Source organism: Coenobita brevimanus, chromosome 96, assembly GCF_032717465.1.
Source record: "Coenobita brevimanus isolate Jiangsu-jjx chromosome 96, ASM3271746v2, whole genome shotgun sequence".
In the NCBI taxonomy this organism is placed as follows: domain Eukaryota; kingdom Metazoa; phylum Arthropoda; class Malacostraca; order Decapoda; family Coenobitidae; genus Coenobita; species Coenobita brevimanus.
The window spans coordinates 23934615-23953622 of record NC_137049.1 but is presented as its reverse complement, the minus strand read 5'-3'; positions in this window follow the sequence as shown (position 1 = coordinate 23953622).

The window sequence follows — 19008 nt, the reverse complement described above, 5'->3', positions numbered from 1 at the left end:
GAGATACGAAACTAATGCATGGTTAACACATTTCCAGACAGATAACGCACAATATAATTTTACTTTAGCTATCGACAGAAGGTTTATTTAGGACACGGAAATTTCTATGAAGGATGTAAAAGGCTAAAGAGCGACTAATATCAGAAATGAAAGGCTGAGAAAAGAGGCTAAAATCAGAATACCTGGTTTATATTATTAAGGTGTGAGCGACTAATATCAGATATGAAAGGCTGAGAAAAGAGGCTAAAATCAGAATACCTGTTTTATATTATTAAGGTGTGTGTGTGTGTGTGTGTGTGTGTGTGTGTGTGTGTGTGTGTGTGTGTGTGTGTGTGTGTGTGTGTGTGTGTGTGTGTGTGTGTATGCTTGTGTGTGTTTGTGTGTGTGTGTACAATTCTTCACAACTGTAACCAAACAAAAACCACCATATGCAGAAGGGCACTACACAAATAATACGCCTATAATTGCCCCCTCCAGCCCTAATTCACTTACATTCCATGACCCCAACATCAGGGCAGGGAATATTAACAATGGGAGTGGTGGTTAATTGCCCTAAATGAGACTACTCTTCATTAGTTGTGTTGACAGCCTCCACTCCACACAGGGTACCATAAGCCCACTCCACACCACTCCACACTACTCCACACTGCTCCACACTACTCCTCTGCTCCACACTACCTCACCACTCCACGCCATCTGGCCACTACAATCACTCCCCACCACTTCAAACTACGCTGCTATATCCACACCACCAGACCACTCTCAGCACCACCACATCCGTACTTCCACATCTTCCATACTACCACATCATCCACATCCACACCATCGACATTTCCACACCACTGTCACACCATCCACACTACCGTATCATCCACACCACCCACAATCCCACACCATCAAAATCCACATCACTCTCATACCACACCATCCACACCATCTCCCATCCACATTACCACATGACTCTCAGTACCACACCATCCACACAATCACACCATTCTCAGTACCACAATATCCACACTTCCACACCATCCACACTTCCACACCACCCACACTTCCACACCATCCACACTACCACATCATCCACACTACCACATCACGAACACAACCACTCCCTCCTCACCACTCCACACCACCATACGGCCACTCCACACCAACAGGAGTGAGGAGTTAATAGAGAGGTGGAGTGGTGGGAAGTGGAGATGGGATGGAGTGAGGAGAGAGGATTAGGAGTGTAGTGATGGAGGGAGCGGTGAGGAGTGAGAAGAGGAAGTGAGAAAGGAAGTGTTTTCAGTGATATTGGAGGCTTCTCAACCCCTCCTCCTTAGCGATTCATTTTGCATATTTTACTGTTTTTGCATATTTTATACTATTTTGCATATGATACTTTGACTGCTCTTATTTTCATTCTTATTGTTTTATTATCGACGAAGTTTGCATTATAACATACAAATGGATACTGAGGTGAAATGCACAGAACAAATCGCTAAGGAAGAGGTGTTCAGAAGTCTCCAAACTCACTCAGACTACGATCCCAAGTGATGAAAGAAATACCCAACCTCTCACCTAATTCACCTCTCTCTCTCTCTCTCTCTCTCTCTCTCTCTCTCTCTCTCTCTCTCTCTCTCTCTCTCTCTCTCTCTCTTCTCCCCCATCCTAGCTAACTTCCCTCTTTACCCACCTCCTTCTCCATCTCCCCCTCTAACTTCCACCCTCTTTCTCTCTCTCCATCTCTCCCTCCCCCTCCGGTTTCCCTCTTCCCTAAACAAGCGTTGCGGAATAACTGATTCAACGTTATCCGGCCTCTTGGCATCACGAGAGGTTAGGCCTTCCTCCCTCCCTTTATATCTCCCTCCCTCCCTCCCCCTCCTTCAGCTCTCCCTCCCTCCCCTTAACCTCTTCAGCAGGTGGAAGGGGAGGACGGGCTGGTAGAGGAGACGGGAGGGAGCAGGGAGGAAGGGAGGAGGAATTTTGATGGTAACGGAAATAACGCATATACCCGAAGACGCATCCATCATTTCAAATTCAAAAATCAACCCAAAACCACCACAAATAACCCAAAATAAAGTCCAATACACCAACAGAGGCACCAAAACAAAGGAACTGCACGGGGTTGGAGACGATGAACGTAAACACAAAAAGCGTGACGTGACAGGTGGCCGAGTGTCCCGTCCCACCCCTCCGCACGGTCGCGAAAAACAACATTTGGGGAACAAGGAAGCCAGTCATTTGCCGGCCACTTTACCTCCTCTGGCTCATTCACGGCGGCTTAATGAGGCAAATATACCAGAATGAGGAGAGGCGGATTATGGCGTCCCGTGGGCAGGATGGCACCGAATCAAAGAGCAAAGTGGAGGACGGGGAGAAACGAATGAAGAGACTAAACGAAGGGACTTGGCATCACCACTGTCACAACCCTAACTCCCACTAAAGATGTGAGAAGTTATTCACACAGTATAATGTATATAAACAAGACGGCAAACAAAAGAACTAAGATATAAAACAACAAAATAATGAAAATATGAAAAAAAAAAAGAAATAAGGATGAGACGGCCTTGAAACTACTGTAAACATGACAGATAGAAACCGAAAAATACCGGGAAGTAAAACCAAAAACTAAACATGAATAAGCACTCACAAAGCAACACCCGCGCCCAAATATCTGTTTATGGTCGAAATTTTCACTCTGTCCTGTGCCACTGACTTCAAACAGATTGCTCTCAAAATCGAAGTACTTCATCCTAACCTGACTCTCAACCCATCCACCAAGTTTGGTCCATCTCGGATCAAAAGTGTTTATCTTGTCCTGTGACTGTTCCGAAAATGGAATCAGCTCCTCCCTAGGTAACCTTAAACCCTTCCACAGAGTCTAGTCCAAATCAAATTAAATCTGCTTGCGTAAGAGCGAACCTTTGGCCTTTCCCTGTGACCTTTACCTTTATGAAAACCTATCACTTCATCCTTTCCTGTCCATCAGCCCTTCTAACAACTTCGGTCAAAATCGAATCAAAACTCTGAGCTGACCTTGCACCTGTCCTGTGATCTTTTTCGGACAAAATTGGTCACCTGTTCGTCTAATATCCACATTCATTTTGCCAAATTTGGTGCAATATCATCCAACAGCTTTTCCAAAATCTTGTTGACAGACAGTGACAATCAAACCAAGCAACACACAACTTCCTCGCTCTTTCGCGCACGGGTGTAACAGTGGAAGGATGCACAGGAAAGCAGCGGAAAATAGAGGTAAAAAGGAAAATACAATACAAAAAAATTATGCACGAGGAAACGACAGTAAAAATGAGAGAAGAAACAAAAAAATATATACGAGAAAAAAGGAGTAGAGAAACGAAAACTAGACGAAAATGCACAAGAAAACGAGGATAATCATGGGAACTGAAAGAAAATACACAAGGGGGAAGGAGGATTAAAAAATAAAAATGAAAAATAATAAAAATATGAGTAAAACAGTAAGAATAAAAGAACTACAAATGAAAACGATCGAAAACAAAGATGAATAAGAAAGCAGAAACTAACAAAATCTTCAATAATGAGCTGTAACAAGTAAAGCAGTAATATATAACAAGAAAATTACAAAGACGCAGTAGCTGTATCATCATCATCATCATCATCATCATCATCCTACGGCGGTATTACAAGAAACAAATATTACTACAAAAGCCCCCCCATAAAAACCGACATGAACTGACATTATTACACACACACACACACACACACACACACACACACACACACTAAAAAAAAAAATGAAATAAGCGATAATGATACCTATACAACAACGCCTTTTTAACCCAATACTAATTGTCTATGGTTAACCTGAATAATACATCAGAGAGAGAGAGAGAGAGAGAGAGAGAGAGAGAGAGAGAGAGAGGAAAAAAGCAAAAGAGTGACAGGTGCCAAAGTAACACCCCCGGGTAGAGATTGCATTTTGGAGAGGCTTGGTGCGAGGGGCGGGGTGGTGGGGAAAACGCATGTGTGGTTTTCCCCTCCTATTTTTTTCCCCTGGCCAGTCTCTCTCTCTCTCTCTCTCTCTCTCTCTCTCTCTCTCTCTCTCTCTCTCTCTCTCTCTCTCTCTCTTCTCCACAAACCTTTCACCCTCCTCTCTCCACCACTGTTCTTTCACCTTCCCAAACCTCTCCAGTTTCCTCTTGCTTTTCTCCACCATCCTACACCTTCCCCCACTCTTTTCCGCCCCTACACCTTTCATCACCCCACCATCCTCCCTACCATCCTCCCATGCCTTCCCCACACCCTCCCCATCACCCACCACCAAACCCCGTCCTCCCCCATCCCTCTCCATCGTCCCTACACACTCCCCAAGCCCTCTCCACTACCCCACACTCTCTCCCACCTCTCTCCACCACATCCACAGCCTCCCCCACTCCTCTCCACCATCCCTATACCATTCCTCACCTCTCTCCACCACAACCACAGCCTTCCCCACTCCTCTCCACCACACCCACAGCCTGCCACACTCCTCTCCACCTCAACCACAGCCTCTCCCACTCCTTTCCACCACACCCACAGCCTCACCCACTCCTCTCCATCATCCATGTACCATTCCCCACCCCTCTCCACCATACCCACACCCCCTCCTAACCCTCTCTCACTCCAACTCCCGCCCTTCCCTCCCCTTCTCATTTTCAACACTCCCTACCCTAACTCACCTCCCTTACATTCTCATTTCCGCACATCGTCTCCATCATCACCATTACCATCTCTATCATCACCTTCTCTCCCCTACCACAACCCTAACTCACACCATCCTCATCCTTACCCTCCAACCTCACTCCCACATGCTCACCCTTTCTTATTCTCAGTCCTCATCCTCACCATCACTCCCCATTTCCTCATCGTCACCTTCACTCCCACTTTCCCATCCTCATCTCGACTCACCCCCACCCTGTCCTCATCCCTACTCCACCCCCATCCCCATCCTAACCCTCACTCCCCACTCCCTCATCCTCACTTTCAATCCTCACTCCCACATTCTCATCCTCACTCCCCCATCCTCACCCCTACACAACCCCACCCCATCATCATTCCTACCCACCCCATCCTCACCCCCACTCCCCCCATTAGTCCCTATTAACGAGGTTACCCGCTGTCCCCGCCCAAATAATGTACAGAAAATGCAAATCATATTATACTTCACCCTACCATACTGTCCCTTGTCTCCCTGCCACAATCTCCCTCTCCCCCTGACACACCCTACCGTTGTTCCCTGCACATCTCTTCCCCTCCTCCTCTTCGACTGTATTCCCTCCCCTTTTCATCCTGCGTGTCAGCCTTCGTCTCTTTCTTTCCCTTGCTCCCTTCTGTACCTTTCATTTCTTCCCTTTTTGCCTGTCACACACCTTTTACTCCCTTTCCTTTTTTCCCCTAGCAATCAAATTTTCTGCCTTGTGTCTCTACCACATCCCATTTCTTTTTCCCCTTTTCTTTCTACTACATCTCTCTGCCTGTCTTTTCTTCTCACTGACGTTCTTCCTACTTTCCCTTATCTTCCTGTCCACTTCTTGCTGTCTTCCCCTTGTCCTTGCCAACTCTTTCACTTCTTCCTTTTCTTCCTTCCACCCTCCATTCTTTCCAAAATCTTCCTTTCTCCCTACCCTCCTTACCTACTCATCTTTTCCCTTCCTCCTCACTTAGCCTCCCTCCCTGCCCTTCCTCCATTCCGGCTACCCCTCAGTAAGTCAATTTGCTCAGATGGGCGTGATATATTGTCTTGTAGGATTATATTAACCCTCCATGTGGCATCAAACCGCGGGCTTACCATCCTACCCATCACCAGACCTGCTGTTTGTTCAGAAACGCAAGATAGTCTATTCAGGTCTCACCCACTTATAGCATAATGAGTCGAAAAATGTATATAATCATGAAGTGCCTATTACAGTAAACAAGACTATTTAATACCATTTATCCGTCTTAAGTAGGATGCTAAAATTTAATCATAATAAAAGGCTTACATAATGACAACAAATATAATGACACAGAACGACTGATAAAAAATAATTATTACTTTTTCATCTACGTTAAAAGCATCTATAAATGGGTAACATGTAAATAGGCAACAGCAAGCCCCGTATCAACCATTTCGAGGAGTAAAAGCCCGAAAGTAAACCACCGCACTCCAGTCCATTTAAACTTTTAAAGGGAACTGACTGGCCTACACACCTTGTGGCACTAAATTGCAAAATCTCCAGCCGCCTCTTTGATATTCGAACCGATGTGTGTTCACCCCAACTGGCGCCTCAGACCACTAGACCACCAGGCGTCCCTCAAGCCCACCAGACTGCAAAGTTCACAAAAAAATCGCCAGAGCATATAAACACAGGCAAGCTTCACTAACCTTCGCCCCAAACAAGGTCGTACGTTCAGATATGCTCGCACCTCACAAACACAAAAATACGCTCAACACACACTCGGCTATCTCTGTTATCTGCGGCGGGGATGCAACATTAACCTCCGCGAAGAGAGAGATTCAGTAAACATCCAAACAATCCTCCCCGCACGAACAACAAGGCTCGCTCTCAGTCCCTCTCTCTCTCTTCTCTCACTCCCTCTCTCTTTCTATAATCTGTTTAATCTTACTTACATAACCTGGAGATGGAGTCCCCTGGCCGGCGATTATCATTCATTACGCGGGACTTTATGACTGCGAGGAGGGACGACAGTTGGTCAAGAACTTGTTGGGCGAGAAATTACGAGAATCTTTTGTTTGACGGTCACTCAGGGGCTGGCAGGGGGGAGGTGCAGTTGCCGTCTCTCCAACCAAAACAACACCCACGCACTCATTCATCCCAACATAACCCACTATAATTTATCTTACATTAATCTTATATACTTACCTTTTTACCCTTACAGTTATTACTTACGCCATATACTAACTAGGAAAAAATAAATATCGCTAGGGAGTTAAATACCGCACGACATCTGGCTACTCCCCAAGTCCCGCCTCCATGTTGAATCGATCCGCGTCCGAAACCCCTCACTTGGCTCTCAAAATTCAACCAGATTTCGAGTGACGGCGGCTTTTAAACCCACAATACCCAATTTATTTTGGATTTCCACCGTTTGGGGAGGACAAAAGGAGAGCTTAATATCCCCGCCTGGTTTGAAAATGACGGAGGAAGTTCAGGAAGAGGGAAATAAACGGAGGTGGGGAGGGTGGGTGTCTGTTTCCCTGCAAATGTCGCCGACCACCAACCAACCGGGCTTTTGTTATGAAAATGTCGCCCCAATATCGTGAGTCTCCTCGCCTTGTTGACGTCACTTAAAGCCGAATTCATTACTCGGGGAAGGATGAATATATGGATGGCTGGTGTGAATTTCATTATCCCTGTGGAGAAAGAGGAGGAAGGGGGAAGGCAGGGGTGCAGAGGGAGGGAGAGAGGGAAATGAGAGGTGGGAATGGGTATTTGGGGTTTTGTGAAAGGAATGTAAAGAAAATAAAAGAAGAGGAGGAGGAGGATAATGAAAGTGCTGCGAGGAGGAAAGATAATGAAAATGATATGAAAGGGGCATGAGGGACGAAGACAGATGGCAGTGTAAAATCAAATGAAGTAGGAGTAAATAGGGTTCTGAGAGTAAAATGCAGAAAAAGAACAAGAAGCACACAGACAGCTCAAACCTCTCGCCTTACAATTGGTCTAAGGCTGAAGCTTTGACTTCGCCCAGTGGCCTTAACCTTCGACCTATGGTTCTTAAACTCGAGTTACTTCATCCTTGCCAGTCTCTCAATCCTTCCAATAAGTCTGGTCCAAACTGGATCAAAAGTGTTGATGATCATCTTGCCCTGTGAATTTGACCTTTGACCTATTGTTCTCAAAAATATAATCATCCTTGATCAGAAACACATCTACAAATTTGGTCTACGCATAACAAAACCTATTTGAGTGAAAGGGCCGAAATTTTTACCCTGACCCGAGACCCTTACCTTGACTAACTGTTCTCAAAACTAAATCACTTCATCGTTTCCTTACCTTCAACCCTTCAAAGAAATTTGGTTTAAATCATTTTGAGATGCCCTTGCCCTTGACCTATGACCTACAACCTTTTTGGACCAAAGCTTTAACAAATTGTTCCTCGTATGGTCCTTGGTCATTATTCAAAGTGTGGTGCCGTTCCATTCATTAGTTGTTCCATAATCTTGCTATATGACAGGCTGAAGGGAAAAAAAAAAAAAACTGATTCATTCATAATCCCCTCGCGCTAGGAGCGCGGTTATGACAATAACCAATCAGAGAAGTTTAAGAGGATCAGTGATGGGAGTATGCAAATATAGACAGAGCAATATGTATGAATATAGAATCCCAAAACATTTATTCACAAAAAGAAAACAGAGAATGCATAATTGGACTTTTTAATTTACAGGAAAGATTAATAACATGAAACTGAGTGCAAGAGAAGGAAATGGGAGTGCAGTCGTTAACAATATAATGTAAATGCGATAAACGTCCACCAGGAAAAGCAACACCTATATATTATGCCACATAACGGAAGAGAAAATATGGGCACTGTCAGGAATACAAGAGGAAATACATAAGGAATATTGAGAGAAAACCTAATAAAAACAGCATATTGCAGAGATAAAGTGATATTTGGCATTTTGGTCACGTCACTATTATCGATTATTTCTAATTTTATATGTTTGTGGGAGGAGGAAGGCAGGTGGAGGCACACACCGTCCACACACTTGATGTACAGCTTCCTCCAGGTGACTACATGAAGTTCTGTGTGGCAACCCAAATTATTTCTTGTTGTCCAGGAAACTTGACCATGCTGGATGGCAACTAGAGAACCAAATGGACGCCTGGTGGTCTATTTGTTTTAGGCGCTTCAGCCGGATGTGGTCCTTAAACGACTACAGCCGAGGATGGTTTAGGTTAATTGCTCACATAATACCGCTCACGGACAAGAAATTGGTCACTCTCGCTTTATATGCTGATGTCTGGACTAAACGGTCTAACTCCGGCCCCTACGCTACTGATGGAGTAACAAAGGACTGGATGACAGAATGTAGAAAATAGGTAAAAACAAGAAGCGATGCCAAGGCACAGCAAACCCGTCCCCGGCAGTCATTTTAGTGCTGACGTATAAACAAACAGAACAAGATGTTACATATTACATCTGGGGTAAATCGAGTGAAAACTGACGATTTTATGTCCATTTGAAATTTTAGGCCCGACCCACCTGACATTGACCCCACTATACCACTAACTGGGGGGTGACCCCCGTGTTGTAATGAGGCAAGTTATAGGATGCAGATTTGACAGAGGCACATTTAGGTTTTTGTTTCATGTCCATATGATGAATTTGAAAGGAGGTACGGCGAAAAAGCGATTTTTTTTTTTTTTTTTTTTTTTTTTACATTTTTTGGACCTATAGCTTGGACCTTGGCAAAAATTTAATCAGGTGATCAGAAGGTCATAGCCCATCATCCCAGTAATTTTCGTCAAACTCGCACCAGTAGTTTTCGCATTAAGTTGTTACCAGACAGACAGACAGACACAAACAAACAGACAAACCGAGTGAAAACAATACTTGTCCCCGAGCCCTTCTTGGGCGAGGACGGGTAACAATGATCATTATCGTCATCAATAGTACTAGTAGTAGTAGTAGTAGTAGTAGTAGTAGCAGTAGTAGCAGTAGTAGTAGTATGAACTTAACCAAAGTAGGGTGTAACTCAAAAGCCAAAAATATCAGACTATTTATGACCATAATCATAATAATACTGCTCAACCTACAGTATGTATTGTGGCAAGTAACTCATGTAAACACAAAATATTAAACTTTTACCAGCCTGTACCCGCCACCCTGTCCATAATGCACAGCGCAGTATGTCAACAAAGAGGCCGACGCTAAAGGCACCAATATCACCTCCCCAGTTACATATTTCACACGCCATATTAACCTTGGTGTGTGGGGGTTCAATAATACCAGGGATTAATAATGGGAATCAATAATATGAAGCTTAGCGTGCGAGCGATGGCGGAGTGAGGAGTTAATGGAGATATGAGCTCATGGGAATTCAATTTTACACCGAATAGCCTACGCACTTTCGCTGGAACCATACGCAACTCGTGTGAACCTACACTATTACAGAATGTGAGAATTTTAACTTTAGCTACCTTTGCTACCATGCGATTGGTAGTCTATACAGATAATCTTTAATTTGTATGCTGCGAGGGCTGCTGTTAGCTACTGATAACCAGCCATTCTGCCTGGTTACAGTATTTCCTCAGTAAACCAGTCGGTCATATTATCATCCAGTCCACGGTTTAGCCCCTACCACTCAATCCTTCAATCAGTCAGTATATCAGTAACTTTATAAACCAGTCGGCCACGTACAGCATCACTCAACCAGTCTGTCAATCAATCAGTCAGTCAGTCAGTGTAACAATCAATCAGCCAAATAATCAACCATCTAATCAATAACTATAGTTATCAGATCGGTCAGTCAGTCATTTAGTTATTAAGCCTGTCAGTCAATCGGTCAGTCAGTCATTTAGTTATTAAGCCTGTCAGTCAATCGGTCAGTATACTAATCAGCCTGACTCCCAAGCAATCAGTCAATCAATCCGCCAGTTCCATAATCAACTTAGACAATCACCTGTTTGTTCGTTAATTAATCAAGCACTCATCCAACATATCAGACATCTAATCAATCAGCCCAGTCAGTCAAATAATTAATCAACCAGTCGGCTACTCAGTCAAGCGATCAGTCAGTCAGTCAGCCAACCGAGCTTTCAGGTAATCAGTTCTTTACACATCACGTTAACAATCTTGCATCCATGTAAATCTCTAACCATCCTATCAGTTATAATTCTTCCACCTCAACTTCGCCCAGCTTTTCGTCCTTTTACACACACACACACACACACACACACACATGGATTTAAAATGTCGACATGAACATCAACCTATATATACACATAGTTAACATACACGCACACAGATCTGTACATGCACATAAATAATCTACCATACACACGTTAAAATCATGATAGGCATAACAAATATAAGTTTCTTCAGGACGATAACATCATTTCTATTACACATCATAGGCAGCGCGGGAGTGTACTGTTTTTTGGCCTTCGTGTGTGTGTGTGTGTGTGTGTGTGTGTGTGTGTGTGTGTGTGTGTGTGTGTGTGTGTGTGTGTGTGTGTGTGTGTGTGTGTGTGTGACAAGTATAACTCAAACAGTTTTAACCCTATATATATGAATAAAATTTGTAAGGTCTGAGCATTAGGTAGGGATAAAGTTATACGATACTGAAAACAGTTGACAAAAGACCAAGATCACTCACACGATCAGGCCATTTGACCGACTGTAGGGTGCAAGTGTTGTACTCTGTGAATACTTTTTTATTATCATCATCATTATTATTATTATTATTATTTCAATTGTCATCCGAATGCATCCTGGAATAGCCTCTCACACTAAAAATGTTAAAATAAATTACTACACGCACCTACTATAGCATTTACAGCCGAGTACACAGTGCATATTACAGCCTCCACCGCCCTACGTGTGGACTGAAACATACCATAGGAAATACGCGCATAATCAGTACATAACACAAACACCTCCTTCCAACCTCGTATACCTCCTTCACCACAGGTATGTATTTACCTGTATATGTACGCCAATGCACAAACACGACTATACATACACAGGTCAAGAAGTATATGCATAAGACACACATATCAAATATTTTTATCACACACACACACACACACACACACACACATCCATGCCAAACTTCAGACGCACGCACACATACACGGCTTGGCACACACACATACATACATTCATACATACACACACATGCTCACACGTACACAAACACACACAGAGTCAAACTTGAATAGCGTGAAATTGCAAGAGTGAGCAATATTGGACCAGCCATCGTACCCCGGTAGTGGTGATGGTTGTGGTAGTGGTGGTAGTTGTGGTAGCTGCGGCAGTGGTGGTAGTTGTGGCAGTGGTGGTTGTTGTGGTACTTGTGGTTGTGATGGTAGTTTTGAGGTGACGGTAGTAGTAGTAGAGGTGATAGGTGTAGTAAAAGCGGCAGTGGTGGTAGTTGTGGTTGTGATGGTAGTTGTGGTGGAAGTAATGGTAGGAGTAGTAGTGGTGATAGGTGCGGTGATGGTGGGAGTAGGAGTGGTTGTGGTGGGGGCAATGGTTATGACTGTGGTGGTGATTTTGATACAGACAGTGAGTGTCAGTGGTCGTGGTCGTGGTAGTTGTGGTAGTAGTGGTAGCTGTGGTTATGATGGGTGACTACTGTGATACTGATGAGCATGATGGTTGTGGTACTGGCTGTCGTTGTGGTGGTGGTAGTTGACATGTTGCGGTGGTGGTGGTTGTGGTAGTAGTGTATGGTAGATGTGCTACTGACGAGTGACAAGACTGGTGATGATGGTAATAGTAGTGGTTATCGTAGTGGTGGAGTAGTGGAGGTAGTTGTGTTTGTGGTAGCAGCTGTGGCTGGAGTGATGGTAAGAGTGGCAGTTGCGATAGAGATGACTGTGGTAGTGGTGGCAATTGTGGTTGTGGTGAGGTGAGTTGATCGTGGAGATGATAATAGTGGTGATTGTGGTAGTGGTAGTAGTTGTTGTAGCCGCATTATGGTTTAACAAAGAAGGAAATGGTTACGGTGTGATAGATCGTAGTTGTGGTGGTAGTGGTGGTGGTGATTTTGATTGTAGTGGTTATTGTTTAAGTTAAAAATGGTAGCTAAGATTATCGGAACAGTTGTAGTAGTGAAAGTTGCTGCTGAGTTGTGGTAAGTGGTGGTGTGATTGCTGTGGCAGTGGTGGTGGTTGTTTGATAGTGGTAGTAGGAGAAGTGGTGGTAATGGTGGTGGTGATGGAAGCAAGGAAAATGGTTACCGGTAGTGGTGGAAGTGGTGGTAATGATGGTGATGGAAGTAAAGGTAATGGCTACTGGCAGTTGGGAGAAGCGGTGATGGTGATCAGTAAGATTGTGATGGTGGTTATGGTGGTGATGGAGGGATAATATTATTGTAACGAGGGTGGTGGTTGTGGTTACTAGTTGTGGTGTTTGTGATAATGTCTAGCACTGGCTGTGGTAGAAATAGCTGGGGAGGTACTGTGTGTATTAGGGCACTGAAGTGACGACAGGCAATAAAAACGGAATTACAGTAATAACCGCAGTAATAGTAGAACCTAAACTGGTAAGCGATGAACCAGCTTAAGCAGCGTAGTAAACGGAGTAGTAAAAGAGTTCTAAAAGTGGCACATCCTTCGTGATCACCAGGCGAGAGGCGTAAGATGGAGCAAGAGTGGAGACCGTAAACACACATCACCACCCTCAAAATGGCGACTTCGTTACCGTCCGCTATCTTTTTTCTTGTTTATAATTCAATATTCAAATGGTATCGCTCGTGTCTGATTGTCTCGCATAATGGCTGTCACTCAGATGCATCCCTGTGGTAGGTGGGATGGGCTGACTCGGAGCATCAGAGGTAAAAAGAAGGGGAATCAGATCTCAAGAGGCGACACTCCAAGTGATCTTTGTTTTTCCCGCCATATTGTCTCCGTGACCCTCTGGTGGTCATTTACAAAAGCATCATACGTTTATAGAAAAATATCGCGAACCTGCTGATTATTCCTTAGTTTCTGTGATTACTACACTTACAGGTTTATTTTCGTGCACTTAACAACCAAGAAAGTATTGTTACTCCTGTGTGGTTTATTTTCTAACACAAAAGACGAAAAGAATGCCTTATTTCAATGACCATATATAAGTGTCTATAACATCACTCGTTCAAACAAAATTATACGGTAAGTCTTAAATATTAGTAACACAGAAACACTGAAATATATATAGAAATAACATCCCTTGCATCCAGCTTCATTGAACGTTTTGTTGACTGTACGTAGGATATTCTTAATCTCCTCACCTCTCACGAACCCTAACTCTCCTTATCATTCTCTCCCTCTCTGCTCTACATACCAACCCCTCTCCCTCTTGCTCTTCCCTCTACGATTATCATTCAGTGTCTTAAACATCAACCTTTCTGTTTCTCTTATTCATCCCGCCCTTCTTTCACCTCTCATACCTTTCCCACCTCACTGTTCTCTTTCCCTCCTTCTCTCTATATTCTTCTTTCTTCTCCCGTTCTCTCTCTCTCTCTCTCTCTCTCTCTCTCTCTCTCTCTCTCTCTCTCTCTCTCTCTCTCTCTCTCCCTCTCCCTCTCTCTCTCTATCCCCTCATTTTTCCCCATCTTAATCGTATTTTTTCATTCTTTCCCTGCTGCCTCTTCCATTGCTTCTAAATCCCTTCACCTCTTCATTTTCATCCCATCCGCCTCCTCCTCCTCCTCTCCATTCTCTATCGTCTTTCTTTCCTTCTCTACTTTCCCCTGTTTTTCCCTGCCCTTCTTTCCAATTTTTCTTTATATCACTCACACACTCCTTGTCCCTCATCTCTCTTTCTCTTTCCTCTTCTCTTCCGTTCTCTTTCTTGCCCTTTCTCACATCAAGTCTTCCTCTCTCCCTTTCCCATTTTTCTTTCACTCCCTTCCATCCCTTCCCCTCCCTCCCATCTTCCTTTTTATCATCTCCCTCCCTCCGTCTCTCGCTCCTTACCACTTTTCCAACTCCCCTTCCCTTCCATATTTACTCCACCTGCTCTCTTTCCCCTCTCTCTCTCTCCTCTCCTTCCCCTCTTTCCCCCTTTGTGTCTTCTCTCTTTCCCTTTCCCTTCCTCTCTTCCCAGCTTTCCTTCCTCCTCATCTTACTTACCCTCTCTCTCTCTCTCTCTCTCTCTCTCTCTCTCTCTCTCTCTCTCTCTCTCTCTCTCTCTCTCATAGCCTCACTTCCATCTCCCCTTTTCCTCAACCCCTCTCTCCCCCTTTTCCTTCCCTCTCCGTCTCTCCCAAACTCTTCTCACCCCTCTCTTTCCCGTCTAACTCTCTCCCTATCTCTTCCTCACCCCCCCTTCTCTCCCCTTCTCCCTTCACTCCCTCCCTCTCCTCTCCCTCCCTCTCCCAGCGTGTTGATCATTCGTGAGTAATACAATTGCAGATTCCATTCCAGGCGGCAGCAGTGTTTCCAGCCCTTGCAGTGTTGCCAGATAAGGGGGTTTGGGAGGTGTGTGTGTGTGTGTGTGTGTGTGTGTGTGTGTGTGTGTGTGTGTGTGTGTGTGTGTGTGTGTGTGTGACTCCTATTCAATCATCCCGGTCTCACTCCTATCGCACCCCTTTCCCATCCCTATCGCAACCCTTTCCCATTTCTATCCCATCCCTCTCCCTTTCCTATCCCACCCCTTTCCCATTCCTATCCCACCCCTTTCCCATTCCTATCCCACTACTTTCCCATACTATCCCACTCCTACCCTATTGTTCTCTTTCCCTTCCCTTCCTATCTCTTCCTTTCCTTTCCCATCCTATCCCTTCACATCCCTCTCTTTCGGGGAGGGGATGGAGGGTCGCTGAGGCAGTGGTTGGCACATTCAAGCCGCGAGTGGAAAAACCTGAGTTCAATTCTCGTGCCGGTCAGACTCATGGACAAAACCCGCTTCCCCCTTGTCACTCTTCGCCCATCAGTACAATTGGGGACCTGAGTGTAATTTCGATTGTTGACTGATGTATTCTTGGGGAAGATTTGGACTTAGAAAAATGCTAGGCGTTTGTATTAATGAGGCTCGTGCAGTTGAAAGGCATAATTTTAACCTTCTTTCTTGTTGTTGTTTTATTACTATTATCATTATTATTATTATTATTATTATTATCATTATTATTATTATTATTCATCGTCTTTGTTCTTCTTTTTCTTCTTCTTCTTCTTCTTTCTTCTTCTCTATCTTTCTCTTTCTATTCTTCTTCTTTTCTTCTTCTTCTTTCTTTTTCTTTTTCCTCCTCCTCCTTCCTCCTCCTCCTCGTCGTCGTCGTCGTCGTCGTCGTCGTCCTCCTCCTCCTCCTCCTCCTCCTCCTCCTCCTTCTTCGTATCCAATCTTTTCCTTTCCCTTCCCATTCCTCTCTTTCTTTCCTGTCATTTTTCCCATCCTTTTCTCATCCAATTCCTGTCTTTCCTTTTCCGTTCTATCTCTTCCCTTATTTTCCCTTCCCCCTCTTTCTTTCTTTTCTGGTCCTCTCTCTTCCTTTTCCTCTTCTGTTCCTTCCTGTCCATTCCTTTCCTACTCCTTCCCTTCCTTCTCTCCCCCATTTTCCATTTCCTTTATTTCCCTCTCCATATTTTCCAGTCTTACTCTTTTCTTCCCTTCCCTTCCTTTCCCTTCATTTCCTTTCCCTCTTGTCAACCTATATCATCTTACTCTTCCCATCCCTTCTCGTGCTACTACATCCATTCCATCCCATCCCATCCCCTTTCTATAATATCCCATCCCATCCTATCTTCTACTTTGCCTTATAATCTCATATCCTATCCTCCCCCATCCACGTCCATCCCATCCTTCCCCCCATCTCATCCTGTTTTATATATTCGTTCTTATATATTCTCTTGTTGTCTGTTCCTATCCCATTCCATCCATCCCATCCATTACCATCTCATCTCACCGTTTTCAATGTCATCGTTCATATATCTTATTTTATCCTCTCTCTCTCTCTCTCTCTCTCTCTCTCTCTCTCTCTCTCTCTCTCTCTCTCTCTCTCTCTCTCTCTCTCTCTCTCTCATATTTTCTTTCTACACATCCCTTCCTTTCCAGTTTCCTCCCCCCCATGCCTCCCATCTCTCTCCCACACATTTCCCCTCTCCCCCCTCCATCCTCCTATTTTCCTCTATCACCCCCCCTCTCTAACCCCTTCCCTCCCCCATTCCCCTTCCCTCTCCCCCTCCACCCCTCAATTCTCCTCTATTCCTCCCCTCTCTGTCTCCTTTCCTCCTCCACTCCCCACCTCCAGCCTCCTCCATTTCTCAATTTTCTTCTATCCCTCCCCTCTCCATCCCCTTCCCCCCCAGACTCCCTTTCCCTCTCCCCCTCCATCCCTCAATGTTTCTCCATCCCTCCCCTTTTATACCCTTCCCTTTCCCCAATCCCTCAATTTCCCTCAGTCCCTCCCCTCTCTATCCTCTTCCCTTCCCCTATTCCCTCTCCCCTTCCCTTCCCCCATTCCCCTTCCCACTTTCCCCAACCCTCAATTTCCCTCAGTCCCTCCCCTCTCTATCCTTTTCCCTCCCCTATTCCCCTTCCATTTCTCTTCCCCCATTCCCCCTCCCCTTCCCTTCCCCCATTCCCCTTTCCCTTCCCTTCCCCCATTCCCCTTCCACTTTCCTTCCCCCATTCCCCTTCCCTTCCCCCATTTCCCTTCCCTTCCCCCATTTCCCTTCTCCTTCCCTTCCCCTATTCCCCTTCCCTTCTCATTTCATTTCCCCTTCCCTTCCCCCATTCCCCTTCCCTTTCCCCATTCTCCTCCCCCCCCCCCACGCCGCAGTGTTGCCATCCACCACAAGGCTGGTGGTGGTGGTGGGGCCCAACTCATCGCTAGTCAAATTAGATCTAGCACAACAGGTTGGATGCCCCCGTAAACACAGACTCCCTCCCTACCCTACTTGTCCTAGCTGTGGTTGATGTGGCAGTTGTGGTGGTTGGGGGTTGTGGTAGTTGTGGTAGTAGTGGGGGCTGGATGGTGTGGTAGTAAAGGACGCAGAAACATACATTTAGACAGTGAGGCAGAAAAATATAGGCACAGACAAAACTCTCTGTCTGTTTCTCTCTCTCTCTCTCTCTCTCTCTCTCTCTCTCTCTCTCTCTCTCTCTCTCTCTCTCTCTCTCTCTCTCTCTCATACTATCATTATTGCAACAGTACCAAGAGTTGCCCCCATTTTAAGGGTGGCACGCAGCACCCGTCTACTTACACATTTATCCCTTTACTACCAGACTCTCTCACTGAAGAATTAAACGGTTTTCTCACGCCTCTAAAAACGACTTCCTCCTGTCCTACCTTCCCCCTACTTATGACCTCCAGTTTTTCAGCGCCATGATCCCAGTCCAAAACGAACGAATATTAAGTCTGGCTCTCCCTTGCTTGGCTTTCTTTGGATCAAACAATTTTCCAGCTTTCGAGACTTTTAATTCCACCAGCCTGCTAAAGTAATGAGGAACGAAAACAACAATACATCGATATAAAGAGCAAGAGCACAGATACAGACAGGCAGATGTATCCAAACACAGGCACACAAACAGACAAACAGAAACAGACACAGACACACAAGCAGACAAACAGACACAGACACACAAACAGAAACAGACACAGACACACAAGCAGACAAACAAACAGACACAGACACACAAACAGACAAATAAACAGACACAGGCACACAAACAGACAAACAGAAACAGACACAGACACACAATCGGACAAACAGACACAGACACATAAACAAACAGAAACGAACAAACGAAAGCAGACAAAGGGAGACATAAAAACAGTCAGAAAGATGCATCAAGACAAAAGACGAGACAGACAAAAAAATGAATGAGCGAAACGAGAAAGTAAGGAAGGAAGAGGGTCGTGGTGGTGGTGTAGAACTGTGTGCTTGGAGAGACGGTGCATACAGAAACAGATGCACAGATGTGGTTAGGCAGAGATAGACAGAGACCTAGAAACAGATGCAGGGAGGCAAAGACAAAACAGACATAAGAGGCAGAAGAGTAAAAAAAAAAAAAAAAAAAGAGGTACAGAAGATAGTGGTGGTGGTGGTGTACTGTGCCCTCGCCAAGATGGACTACACAGACACGGACACACAGCTACACCCACACAAACACAGACAAGGAAACAGAAACAGACAGACACACGCAAGCAAGGACAAGACGCTGAGTGAAGCAAGAAGACATGGAAGGTGGCGGTGGTGGTGGTGGTGAATTGTGTGCTCGCCAAGACGGTATCAACGTCGGTGGTGTGGGGGGTTGAGGGGGGAAGGGGGTGGCAAATTGAAGTGTAAGTGTTTTGCGTGTCATTTCCATCAGGGGCGGCCCTAATATCATGATCCACTTTCA